This window comes from Ovis canadensis, chromosome 16, assembly GCF_042477335.2.
Source record: "Ovis canadensis isolate MfBH-ARS-UI-01 breed Bighorn chromosome 16, ARS-UI_OviCan_v2, whole genome shotgun sequence".
NCBI lineage: Eukaryota > Metazoa > Chordata > Mammalia > Artiodactyla > Bovidae > Ovis > Ovis canadensis.
The window spans coordinates 40,779,081-40,793,974 of record NC_091260.1 but is presented as its reverse complement, the minus strand read 5'-3'; positions in this window follow the sequence as shown (position 1 = coordinate 40,793,974).

Sequence of the window (14,894 nt, the reverse complement as noted above, 5' to 3'; positions counted from 1 at the left end):
CGTGTCCGACTCTGTGCGAACCCAGAGATGGCAGCCCACCAGGCTCCTCCAGCCCTGGGATTCTCCAGACAAGAACACTGGAGTGGGTTGCCATTTCCTTCTCCAATGCATCAAAGTGAAAATAAAAGTGAAGTTGCTCAGTCGTGTCCAACTCTTAGCGACCCCATGGACTGCAGCCTACCAGGGTCCTCCGCCCATGGGATTTTCCAGGCAAGAGTGCTGGAGTGGGGTGCCATTGCCTTCTCCAAAATCTCTCCTGAACATCGTCAAACACGTTTCCTCCTCCCAACATGGAACCCAGCCCTTGGAAAGCCTATTCGGGAAAGCCATGTCAGAACACCCAGCATCGGGGGAACCCGGCCAGATGATGGGGCCAAAGGGGGTGCCCGGGGCTCGTCCTGCTCCTCCGTCTACTTTCCTGTATGTTAGAATGTTTTCCAAGATGAAACATTTAGAAGAGAAAGTTTTTTTAAAAAAAGAGAGAGAAACCCCCTCATTAGAAGCCACAGGCTGAACCTGGGGGCCGTCTGGGCTGGGGCGGGCGCGGTGGGTACTCACTTCATATCTGGAATGACTGAAAGAACTATGAATATTTTGAAGAACACAAGGCTTATGAGAGACAATGAATGATGACAAATCATCAAGTCGTTGAAGAACTATCAAAAGAATATATAATCCTCTAGGACCAAACTGGAATATTCGGGTTATACAGAGAAAGATTTTCAATTAAGTCTAGGAAAGTTATTTCTAATAATAAAACTTTCAACATGGTATATCTTTGGGGAAAGCAATATCTCTAATCTATATTCTTCCATAATATTCAAAGTTTCTACCAATTCAGAGATTCCATAATACCATTACATATTTTTGAGCAAAGTGATTCCTTTAGCTGCACATACATATAGTTATACTGGTACATATACTAACATGCTCATAATTAGTCCATTAGAAATAAGATAAATGGCAAGGGTTTACTGTGTAGACAGGGAACTATATTCAATATCTTGTAATAGCCTATAATGGAAACCTCAGATATGCAGATGATACTATTCTAATGGCAGGAAGTGAAAAAGAACTAAAGAGCCTCTTGGTGAGGATGAAAGAGAGTGAAAAAGCTGGCTTAAAAGTCAACATTCAAAAAACTAAGATCGTGGCATCTGGTCCCATCACTTTAGGCAAATAGAAGGGAAAAAGTGGAAGCAGTGACAGATTTTATTTACTTGGGCTCCAAAATCACTGCAGATAGTGACTACAGCCACGAAATTAAAAGACATTTGCTCCTTGGAAGGAAAGCTATGACAAACCTAAACAAAATATTAAAAAGCAGAGACATCAGTTTCCCAACAAAGGTCTGAATAGTCAAAGCTATGGTGTTTCCAGTAGTCATATACGGATGTGAGAGTTGGACCATAAGGAAGGCTGAGCAAGGAAGAATTGACGTTTTCAAACTGTGGTGCTGAAAAAGGCTCTTGAGAGTCCCTTGGACTGCAAAGAGATCAAACTAGTCAATCCTAAAGGAAATCAACCGTAAATATTCATTGGAAGGACTGTTGCTGAAGCTGAAACTCCAATACTCTGGCCACCTGATGCAAAGACCTGACTCATTGGCAAGACCCACATGCTCTGAAAGATGGGAGGTAAAAGGAGAAGGGGCAACAGAGGATGAGATGGTTAGATATTATCACCAACTCAATGGCCATGAATTTGAGCAAACTTCAGGAGATAGTGGAGGACAGAGGAGCCTGACATGCTGCAGTACATGGGGTGGCAAAGTGTCACACCAACTTAGCGACTGAACAAAAACATAATGGGAAAAATATTAAAAAGAATTTACATGTGTGTGTGTGTATATATATATTGTGTGTGTGTGTGTCACTAAATCACTTTGCTGTTCACCTGAAAGTAACACAATATTGTAAATCAAATATAGTTCAGTAAAATAAATAAATGTAAGAGATTCTTCTTCCATGAGTAACCTAAAAAGTTTCTCTATGAATTACAAAGATAATTGAAAATTGATATCCAAAGCTGATACGTGAAAGTACTGTGTCAGTCTTCTTTAGATACGGTGAAATACTGAGGCTCAGAGCTCATTATGAGTGTAAAACTGTGTACAAAAGTGATCAACCCTATATATCAGCATATTCTTCATCTAGGTATAAGGAGGGTCACACAGTTATTTAATTCCAAATGACAATTTCAGAATGTGAATGCATCAGTGCAGATTGGCAAAGAAAAGTGATACCTGAAGTATCCTTTAAGCTTCAGATTTTTGTTATTCACCTCAAAAGTCATAGTCAAAACATTAATAAAATTTATATTCATTGAACCAGAAAGGAAATTATGGGATTATATTACATATTTCAGCTATATGGGCATCATTTTATAATACCTCTCAGAACAGAACTTCAGAAATATCTTAAACCTCCCTCCCTTGACTCTGCTAGTCAAAGTTAATTATTCATACTTCAGTGTTCCTGTGGTGTCTCATATATATGTTCATTATAGCACTAATCACATTGAACTTAACCACATAAAATTTAAGCATGTTGTTTTCCATGTTGGGTAGTGCTACAGACTATGTAAAAGGGAATTCTACGTCTTAAATGTGATCCACATTCTCATATCACTTCTATCATTTATTCACTATTCAGTGAATTATGCCAAACATTATTCTGGGCACTAGTTATGGCTCACGGGAGGTACTTGAGGAATAAACATAAAAACACATCTTTACAACTCAAAAAGATATATATTGTTTTAATAAAGAAATATTTATTGTCTGAAAATAGAGAAACCTCACAGAGAAAGTAGCATTTCAGATGAGCTGGCATAAAAGGTAAGATTTTGCAGTTAGAGGCTTCAAGGAGGGTGCGGAGGCATCGCAGGCATATGGCAATGCAATTATACCATCTCATTTCACCCATTAGCTTTTGAGTTTCTCAGAGCCAGAGATAGCATCTTACTCACTGTGTTAGCTTGCTAGGGCTACTGTAACAAGGTACTACAAACTAGATACAAACCAAAGAAATGCATTGTCTCACAGTTCTGGAGACTAGGAGTCCAAACTGGAGTTTTTGTCCAGGTCATGTTTTCTATGGAGCATCTACAGGAGGATCTTGTCTTGCCTCTTCCAGCTTGGGGTACCACATGCATTCCTTGGCTTAGGGCAACATAACTTCAATCTCTGCTCTGTCTTCATGTGGCCATCCTCTCCCTGTAGACTATGCGGTGTCTCTACATTATCTTCCTTCCCTGTATGTCTGTGTGCCTTCACATGGTGTTCAATTCTTTCTGTGTGTCTATGCCATGATTTCCCTATTCTTATAAGGACATCATTTATATTGGATTAGGGCCCACCCTAATGACATCATCTTAACGTGATGACTGCTGCAAAGACTCTATTTCCAAATAAGTTCACATTCACAGTTACCCAAGATTAATATTTCAACATATCTTTTGAGGGGACACAATTCAACCCATAACAATCAAATTTACAATGTCAGTATCTATCAATCAACCTACTAAATTCTTGGCACCTGGTACACATTGGCTAAATAAAATGTTCTTTCTTATATCCTACTGAAATCCTCACATTGTCATTTAAAATTATCTAATTCACTATTGATTCAGGAAAACTGAGAAATAAATGATTACTATCATATGAAAATATTTGACATACTTGAAAGTTGTATTGTCACCCTTAGCCATGTATTTCTCCAATTAAACTATTCAAATACTTTTTCCTATAAATCCTAGTTTCTAGCTCTTCAATCATCTTTGTTACCACACTCTGTATTCCAACATGAACTTATAATTTATCCAATCATAAATATATTTTGGGCTATTTCAGACACTCCAAAGATTTACTATGCAATATTATTTTTCCTGAACCCCCGTTTCCTTTTCTTTGTAACATTTTGTCTATGTAGTTAACATGGAGATGCTAAATGCTTTATAAGAACTTTTGGGTTTGAATTTAATCATTTTTAATGAGAAATTATCAAAAATATGACTAGAAAATTCATCTGTAAAGTTGATGATTTTTTTATACTTTAAAATGAGAAAAAGTCATATTGAAAATTGCTGAAGTTGACCTGACATGTTTCACCTAACCTCCAAAGATAACTTTTCAGTTGTGTTTTATTAAATTCTGTAAGTCACAGCACTCTCTCTCAGTTCAGGGCTCTCTGCTACCTATGGGTCTTATTTTACATCAGGAACAACTGAACTTCACACCTATGTTTGCCTCCCGTCTGGATCCTTCCTCCTGAGCTTATTAACACCATCCAGCAACTACCTGGAAGACATACTGCCAGAAAAAATAAGTGTTTTCTGCAAGGAGCAAAAAAGCTTTCTATTCCCATATGTCAGCACTGCAGAGCAGGCCTATTGCCAAAAACTAATAGCATTTAAACAATAGTTCATTCAGGTGAGAGTTATGAAAATGCTCCTCTTCTGAGATGATTCACCAGATCTCATTATTCAAAAGTGAGAAGAAAATTGGTTGATTTTGCATCTAAAAACTGAACACATTGAAAACAAAGCCAGAGACCTGATTCCTAGTCCAAGTTTCTCACATGACCTCCGCATCTCCATTTTCTCACATGCAAAATTAAGAGAAAACAATCTTTTACCTACTGATTATGAGGATAAAGAGAAATCACAAGCAGAATCACTCAGACTGTAAGGCGCTGAGCATATTTCAGATGTTAATATTCCAACTTAGAATTTAAAAAAAGCTAAAATCTATAAATCAAGAAAATGACAAAAGAGCATCATTGCTGATTAACGGTTATTCACCACTCTGTGTCTGCACTTCGGGAAATTATCTGTTTATGTTCTCTTTGTGTGTGGACCTTCAACACACAAAGAATATAGTATGAAAATTTCATATTATTATCACCTTACATTTTTTCTGATAAATCTTTTCTCCCATAATACTTTGCGGGAGAGAACTATATGATGTTGAGTTCAAGGTCATAGAAAGTCACATAGCCAACCTTCTGGGCTGAGGGGTAATAAACTCAATACAGCACTTTCTCCTGGTTTGAGGCTTAACATCTGTTGCCATCTAGAAATGAAAATGCAGCTTTGTGTATAGAATTCAAACACGTGGAACCAGCTAAGACTGTAATAAGGAAAAGTAAAAATGATTGTTAACATTGAACCCTGTTTTCGCACAAAATTATCAATAAAGTTGATGAAGGTCACCTGAGTAAATGTTTTGACATAGTCTTGACTGACAAACCTAGACCAAATACAAGAAAACAAAAGTATGAGTAGTGAGACTGCATGATTTTTATTTTATTGATATTTTAGCTTCCCTATATTTCCTAATTTTCTTATAATGAACACCACTTACCTGTGAAGTTTAAATAAATAATTTAATTGATTGATTAATCACTACCCAATCTTGAAGGCCAAATATTAATACCATATCCTTCATGAAGCCTTTAGCAACTCCTAGGTCAACAATAATAGCATTCCTGTTTGAATTAGAGCCATGTGATAAGATTTTATTTTTCTTACAAACTCAAAAATTGCTTCCACAGATTCAACAACGAATGTTCAGGGTCTGTATTAGGTTTATATTTGTATGCACTTGTATGTCTAGCACAGTGCCTTGTAATAAATATTTACTGAATTTGTTGAATTGAGAAGGTCATGATGACAAAACATGATAAATCATTGGCACCAACTACAACCATTTGGTCTTATTTGATTATAGAATGAGAAACCTAACATATGAGGTGGGAGAGGTTTTTTAAAAGCATTTGAAAATACACTTTGAAAGAGGTATTAAAATGAATGAACAGCCAGTTGGAGTTTTAGGGTAGAGAAATGAGGTGTGAATTCAGCTCCAAATAAATATGCTTAACTGTCTGACAGAAAATGTTGCCATAAGATATTAGAACTCGGAGAGAAGACAGAGATTCAAACTATTGAGAAATCAATGTGATGAGTATCCACAGAAAGGTTAAGACTCTCAAAAAGCTATTTAAAATTGTTATAAGCAATCGTATTCTGGAGGGAGAAATGTGACTGTTCGATATTCTAAGGTGATAAGTTGTCTTATCTGGAATCTGTGAGGCCGAAGGAAGTGTTCCCAGGAAAAGCGCACCTCTAATGTATGTTGGTAAACTTTGTACAGTTGGTGCTAGCATTTGAATACATATTAAAATATACATCTATGGATAGAAGGTCTTTGTTATTCAGTGATAACCTTGCTGCTTCCTCAGTTAGCCCACAAGATATAAAGAGGGTTATTTTCTGGAAAAAAGTCACTCTTTGTTCATGCTTCATCACACAGATTACTAACGATTAGGGCTCTCCACTCTCTGGTATAGGACACAGACTCCTGTCTTTCGACACTGTAAAGTGATTCTGGCCACAGAAGACACAAAACACTTAGGTCATGCAGTTTAGCTCAATATGTTACCTTAACTGATACACACAGTGACACTCTGCTCATATCCTCTTCCAATAAGAATTTGTAGTCTCAGCTACTGAGAGTGCTGTCAGCAAATAGCTTTCACCTGTCTGCCCCTTCATTCATTGCTTCGGCTACAGAAAGCCACCTTGGCCAAGTTCATACCTTTCAGAGAGGGGGGCATATTAACTGATAGACTGAAGCAAGATTATAAAGACCAGACCATTTCCCCCTAACTCAGGACACCTAGGATGGGTCATTTTAGCTCCAGAGATCCCAGTAGGATCAGCTGAAGTTGATGTTGGGTCTGCTCTGCACCTCAACCTCTCCCTCTGTCTAATCCTTTTTCCTTTGTTCTATATGTCACTCTTTAATATATATCTTGCACACTAAATATCATGGCAAAGTTGGCTTTGCAATCTACAACAGGGTGAAACAGACAAACTTGGAAGTTGACTTTTATTAATCGATTAATAACCCAAGCAAAGACTCAAAGAAAATAATAATAACAGAATATTAGAGAGCATTCTAGGCAGTATGACTAGTTTATAGGAATGCCATCAGTAGACAGAGCATGGCATGGATGAAGCCAGGAAAAGTAAGCTTCATAAAAGAAAGAGTATCCCAGAAAGAGATGTATGGGGAGGGAGGTGGGAGGGGGGTTCATGTTTGGGAACGCATGTACACCCATGGTGGATTCATGTCAATGTATGGCAAAACCGATACAGTATTTTAAAGTAAAATAAAGTAAAAATAAAAATTAAAAAAATAAAATATAATAACAAATACATGAAAACTTAAAGATAACAAAACAAAAATCATATAATGACTAACTTAAAAATTAGAATACTCCCCCAAAAAGAATTTTTCCTCAATTGTTGCTGTAAATTTAAAATTTTTAATAGCTGAGATAATATGTAGCCAAAAAAGAATTCAAAATAAAACTATATAGCTTTAAAAAAAAAGAAAGAGAGAGTATCATAAAATTAAGCTGAAGAAACAGATGGCAAAGACTATGGCTGACTACAGCTGATCTTGGCTGTAGGAAGACATGACCATATCACAGTGGGAACATTGAAAAGGAATAACAGAAAGGTGGGTTTCATTTGCTAAACAATGAGAAGTTAGTGAGTTTTTAAAATAGGAGATGAGAATTTTGTTTTAGGAAACTTTAAAGGACTCAGAAAACTAAGATCATGGCATCTGGTCCCATCATTGCATGGGAAATAGATGGGGAAACAGTGTCAGACTTTATTTTGGGGGGGCTCCAAAATCACTGCAGATGGTGATTGCAGCCATGAAATTAAAAGACGCTTACTCCTTGGAAGTAAAGTTATGAGCAACCTAGATAGCATATTCAAAAGCAGAGGCATTACTTTGCCAACAAAGGTCCATCTAGTCAAGGCTATGGTTTTTCCAGTGGTCATGTATGGATGTGAGAGTTGGACTATGAAGAAAGCTGAGTGCCGAAGAATTGATGCTTTTGAACTGTGGTGTTGGAGAAGACTCTTGAGATTCCCTTGGACTGCAAGGAGATCCAACCAGTCCATTCTGAAGGAGATCAGCCCTGGGTGTTCTTTGGAAGAAATGATGCTAAAGCTGAAAGTCCAGTACTTTGGCCACCTCATGTGAAGAGTTGACTCATTGGAAAAGATTGATGCTGGGAAGGATTGGGGGCAGGAGGAAAAGGGGACAACAGAGGATGAGATGGCTGGATGGCATCACTGACTGGATGGACGTGAGTTTGAGTGAACTCTGGGAGTTGGTGATGGACAGGGAGGCCTGGTGTGCTGCAATTCATGGGGTCGCAAAGAGTCTGACATGATTGAGTGACTGAACTGAACTGAACTGAAAGGAGTCAGCATGGAAGACGGATTGGAAAGCGCTCAGTGAAGTTGGATAGGCAGAGAGTGACACTAGGAAGCTGTTACACCTATCCCACCATAATGGAAGCCAGAGTGTAAAATAAAAAACTGTGCGTGTGTGTGGAGAGAGGGAGAGAGATGGGGCACAATTTCAAAAAGAATTTGGAAGAAGAAATAGCAGAAAGAATTGTATTATAAGAGGTTTGCTATATGTGAATTAAATTGAGTAGCAGTCCTTCCAAAACTTTTCCTACATGTCAAAGATCATTTCACAAATACGGTTTATTGAACACCTAAATCTATCAATATTATACCAAGTAATTTTAGGTATATTTCATTAAATCACCTACTCCTGTAAGAGAGAATTTTGCTTTCTGGTTTGCAAATAAAAAATCTATTTTAAAAGATCAGAATTTAGAAAGGTCAGAGAGCTTTCCAATATCACCCAGCTAAAAAACACCAGAATTGAAATTTTAACACAGGCCTATCTGAACTAATTGTTACCTCTCATTACTATACTTCTACACATCTAAAATGTTAAAGTTTCAATATTAAGAGTTTCCTCCTTTATTAAGTAATGTGGGGCAAGAAATTTCAAATCTTCCATCCATGATCACTTATTGATGCCAAAATATTAGTATTTTTTAAGTAGTCTAACCCTAAGCCATTATTTCACATGGAACTTTAAGAGTAATAAATGGTCTAAAACTAAGCCTTCAAGGCAACTACAAGTTCCCTCTACTCCTCTTGGCGTAATTTATTAACAGATGCTGGCATATTCTTTTGTAAACTCGTATCTTGTTAGTAGGTATAGAAGTCCTTTATCCTCTGCTTAACAGTTTGTTTCTTCAGAGATTCATTACTTTTTTCACTTGGAAGTTTTTGTGCTACTGAAGAAAGTACAGGCTATTTGCAAAATGTTTTGTTTTATTTTCTCTGCTGTTCAGTCCAGAATTCAGTGAGAAAGAAACTTTGCAGCAGGTCAGTGATGAAAATAGAACATAGAAAATATGCGTTTTGGAAACTGAAACTGACTTTGGCCCAGTGATAGAGCTGCCTGACTAAAGAATGTATAGGGAAGTATTCATATTACATTCTTATTTGCATTACAATATCCTCAGCTATGTCTAGAAGGAGCCACCAAGGCATATCTTATAATATTACCTAATTCAGAAGGATCGTGCTCTGTAGACAATGGAGTAAGTTCTGAGTGAAGATAAACCTATTCAAGTTTGTTGGCCAATTGCCTACCAACAGCTCACTCAGGACACTCTTAGATATCTGTATAATTCTTTTAATCTGACCATTTACGTTAAGTTTATAAAAGGGATATCTTCACAAATTTCTGAAACTCAATTGACTGCATATTTATATATTCCATATATTTCATTACTGCAGAAAAGATTAGTGAAGAACCTAGAAACTCTTGAACTGTCAAAACCTAGGTGGGGGTCTTTAAGGTCAACCTGGATTCATAAAAAGCCTCTCGATCACCTCCCATGGAAATGAAGCTGCATTTTCTGGTTATAATGTGTATCTTAGCACACTCACTTTCTTTTCAGTCCCTTAACCATGGTGGTGGTGGTTTAGTCACTAAGTCGTGTCCGACACTTGCGACCCCATGGACTGTAGCCTGCCAGGCTCCTCTGTCCATGGGGAGTCTCTAGGCAAGAATACTGGAGTGGGTTGCCATTCCCTTTTCCAGGGGATCTTCCTGACCCAGGAATCAAACCTGGGTCTCCTGCATTGAAGGCACATTCTTTGCTGACGGAGCTATGAAGGAAGCCCTCCCTTAACCATGACTCCTCCTAAATCAATTCAAGGTCATGGACAAAACTATTTAAAGGCAATATTCCATGCAAATAATTTACTGATATGCTGCAGGAAAGCACAAAGAGCGGAAGAGTGACACTGGGGAGAGTTATGGGGAAGTGTGTCCATTCCTGTATTATATGGCCAGGCCACCTGTGGATAAACTGCTATCAACTGTTGAGTATAGAAACATAACATTTGTCAGTAGAACTTAACATTCTGAGAAGTGTCATCATGGTGACAGGTCAATGACGTGGAATAATCATTTCAAGCAGGAAATCAAAAGGATTAGCAATAAACTGCATTTTGTAAAACACACATACAGTATATCCTCACACACAGGAAAAATTATATTCCCCAAGGAAGCATTAGATTCATGTTTGGGTTTATTGAGACCATGGGATATGTGTGTGTGTGTGTGTGTGTGTGTGCATGTGTTTGTGTGTGTGTGTGTGTGTAATATTTTATGGGAGATGATAACAATGGACAATATCAGTATCATTTGGGTAGCTAATAAATGCTCATTAGGAACTTTCAGAAGTTTTAAAATTTGTCCTTTGATGATAACATTACAGAAATATAACAAAAGTTCATTGACTTTTGGACTTTAGTTTTTCTTTAGTTTTTTTTTTAATGTGGACCATTTTTAAAGTCTTTATTGAATTTGTTACAATATTTCTTATGTTTTATGTTTTGGTGTTTTGACTGTAAGGCACGTGGGATCTCAGCTCCCTGACCAGGGTTCAAACCCACAACCCCTACATTGGAAGGGGGAGTCTTAACCACCGGACCACTAGGGAAGTTCTGAGCTTTTGACTTTAATATCCCTACTTTGGGAGGCCTTCCTTGACTGCCCAGTCTAAGGTAACTCCCTTTCTCTAACACATTACTCTGATTTTTTTATTGTCCACTAACATAACATTGTTTGATATTTTCTTGTACATTTAGGGTAATTATTTTCTGTCTTTCCCAACTAGAATTTAAGCTCTGTAAAAGTAGAACTTATTTTGGTTTTGTTCACCAGCATGTCCTCAATATCTGGCATAATAGGATCTCCATATGAATGCATAGAAAACATCTTTCAAATGATTCCAACTTTGGATGATATTTCAGCTAGTATTTATTAAGGTATATATTATGCCTGACACTTAGCTATATCAATAATTATAACTTTAAATCTTCAGAACAACCTTGTGAAATGAGGATTAATTACACCTTCTAAAGAAGAGAAACCAAGGTTCAGAAATCTTTTCTTTACACTTCAGCTTCCCACATGGTACATTTCTACACAAATTGTCACATGATCATGCACTCTTATTGTGGTTTCCAGTTTTTTGCTACTTAAGGGTATTATCAACTATACCTTAAACTCCTCAACATAGGGATAATATCTTCTATTGACTTTATCTTCACAGTTGTATTTATCATGGTGATAGACATGATAGAGTTGTAGGTAAGAAGTGAAATAGTTAAATGGTTACGTAAAAAAAATGGAAAATACATCCCCATAACTGGAGCGGAATGTAATCCTTTGTAGAGGTCATGGGGTTTCCCCTCAATCTATTCCTAGCTAGGAACTCAAGATCAACTGATATATCTGGACTGATTCAAAGCTAATAACGGGGGTCATGCAATTCTCTGTTCTGGGATTCCTTGGCAAGGAGGAAAAAAGCATGTACTATCTCGTACAAGATTCCCACACCTGCATCTCTATGGCTATAGATTAGGAAACTAAGGCACAGAGTCAGAGCAACTTGCCAAAGGCCATACAATTATTTAATGGCTGATAGAGAATTTTGGCAGTAGATGCTGTTATTGAAATTCTAACACTTAAAAAACAAGGTCTGAGCCGGTTCTGAATTCATCCTCCACCTTTAGAATATGTGGATCTTATGAAGTAGTAGATTTCTTCCCCTTGGAACTTGGTTTACACTGTCTGTTTTAGAGTGCTTGGTTTAAAACATCTTAAAGCTATAGGTTTTAACCATATTAATAAAAATAAGGAGCAAATGTTACATGTATTTTTAAAATTGTATGATAATAGTATATTCGTCACAAATAGGCATTTTTGAGTAGTCAAAATTCTTAGCGTTTAATTTTTTCTAAATAAATTTTAAATTAATAAAGAGTTCAAACTAGATCTTTTGCTATCTACTCTTGCTTTTATTATATTATTTTATATAATATAATATAAAGTTAGTATCAGGGGCTTCCTGGTTGGCTCAGTGGGTAAAGAATCCTCCTGCAATGCCAGAGACACAGAAGACTCAGGGTTCAATTCCTGCATCAAGAAGATGCCCTGAAGGAGGGCATGGTAACCCACGCCAGTGTTCTTGTCTGAGAATCCTTTGGACAGAGGAGCTTAGCAGGCTTTAGTCCACAGGGTCACAAAGAATCAAACATGACTGAAGCGACTGAGTACGCACAGTTCCTACCTGTGAAATTTCCTTTTATTAATTAACTAGCAAAGCATAATGAGTTAGACATGCTATTGTGTGTACTTCGGGCAACCTTCCAAAGTGAGATACGGTTATTGTTTTCTGTTTTCTGTTATATAGCCCTAGAACACAGTGACATTTAAATAATGCGAGAGATAAATAAAACAGGTGCTAAAATTTGAATAATACTGTCCTTTAAGATTTTTAACAGCACTGTAGACTATTTCAGGTGATTCTATTGTCCTATAGAGCCACGACATATTCTATTTACATTATAACAGATAAATGTGTATAAATGATTTTAAAAAATTCTTATTTAAAAACATACCTTATGTCTATGAAGTAGTCATAAATTAGATATTATTAAGCATTTCTACTAGATACTGGAGTGGGGTGCCATTGCCTTCTCCATAAATGATTTAAAACATTCTTTTTTAAAAAACATACCTTATTTCTATGAAGTAGTCATAAATTAAATATTATTAAGCATTTCTACTAGATTAGGATCCTTATCCAAGAGAAATTTCCTTACATTTCCTAAAATAGAGCTTTAGATAGCCAGAGGAAATAAGCAGGAGGAGATGAAGTCTTTGAATTATCTAGTTTGATAAAGATACTTTCACCAAACACCACCTTTTTAACACATAACTTCTTCCTTACTCATACTTCACTATCATTATTGATATTTGCAGTTTAATTTTCTTCTTGCTCTCTACTAAAAGAATTTTGTCAATTTCAGAAGTGATTATTAAAAGATCTCATTATAGTTTTTCTAAAAAACATTGAACGTATAAGAAAATATGTAAGACTTGATTTAAAAGAATGAAATGGATTCTACGGGCACAAAAAACATGTTACTTATATACAGATTGTTCATTTTAATAACAAAACCTGTAAATATAGGCCGGGTAACATATTTGCACACTAATCAAAATATAACCTAAAACCATATTATCATAATCTAATTGCTTTATTATAGAACTCACTTCTTCTAAATTAGCTACAAAATATCACATTTAAAATTGTTGTGTGTAGAAAAATATATGCATTTGTAATCATGAGATCATGTTAAATCGAGATCTTACTTGGAAAAGCAAATTAAGCAAAATCCACTATTTATTTTAATATTGAAAGAATACTAAAATCTGCTAAAGGTATAAGCTGTCAAGTACGTAACTCAATTTAAATTACTCTCAAGTTTCCCTTTGTTTACATGAAAATGCTACTCCCTCTCTACAGTAATGCAGAACAGTTTTCCCATTTTCAGAATTCTTATTTAAGAGTTAACACAAGCTCCAGAATTGCATGTGCCCTGTTGCTCAACTAAATCTACATCTTCCAGTTTACAAATAAAGGGAATGTGTGCATGGGTGCACACTCAGTTGTGTCCAACTCTTTGTAGCCCACCAGGCTCTTCCATTCATGGGATTCTCCAGGCAAAAATACTGGAGTGGGTTGCCATTTCCTTTTCCAGGGTATCTTTCCAACCCAGGTATTGAACCCATACCTCCTGCATCTCCTGCATTGGCAGGAGGATTCTTTACCACAGAGCCGCAAGGGAAGCCCCGAGAGAATGAAGCATGCTATTAAAAGCCATACTTTAAGAGCAGATTCTTTTAGAATAGCTTTATAGTGTATGTTCCTAAATGCTCAGCATGTGCTTAATATGTATATCTTAGGAGTAGATCATTTTATTTGCACATCACAATAGATTTATTGAGCTAGGAAAGCAACATGGTAAATATGACATTCATTTGGATCTGATGAATTATTAAATCTCATCAATTTGTCCAGTATTCAACTTTTCTAAGAATACAGGATGGCCTCATTTCAGAGACACACTTTTAATGTATTGATTTTCCATCTAGAAAATTATATCATTTGGTGCTAAAGAGAAGAGACTTTTATTTTAGGAAAACATAATCTTTAGCTTTGAAATTATCAGAGGAGGCTTTGCCCAGTTTACAAAGTGATATTAACAGGAGAATTGATAGAGATAAACAGTTAGATCAACTGATCAAGCTACTATGTAGAATATAAAGTAGATGACCTCAGACTAACAGGATTTGAGATCCTCTTAGAAAAATGTGTGCACAACTTTCAATCAATACCACATTATTTTGTACTTTCTGATTGCTCATAATATTGGATATACTCACATTGCTCTCCAGAATGAGCAGGTCTTGCATTTCTCGTGGACCCGAAGCCCTCCAAACCAAGGAATCCATTTTTTTTCACCTCCAAGTATCTAATTTCATGCTCTAACCACAGTAGAGAATAAATTCTAGCTAAGTAAGGTACATTTATTATAGACATTGTGTTGGAGAAGATTCTTGAGAGTCCCTC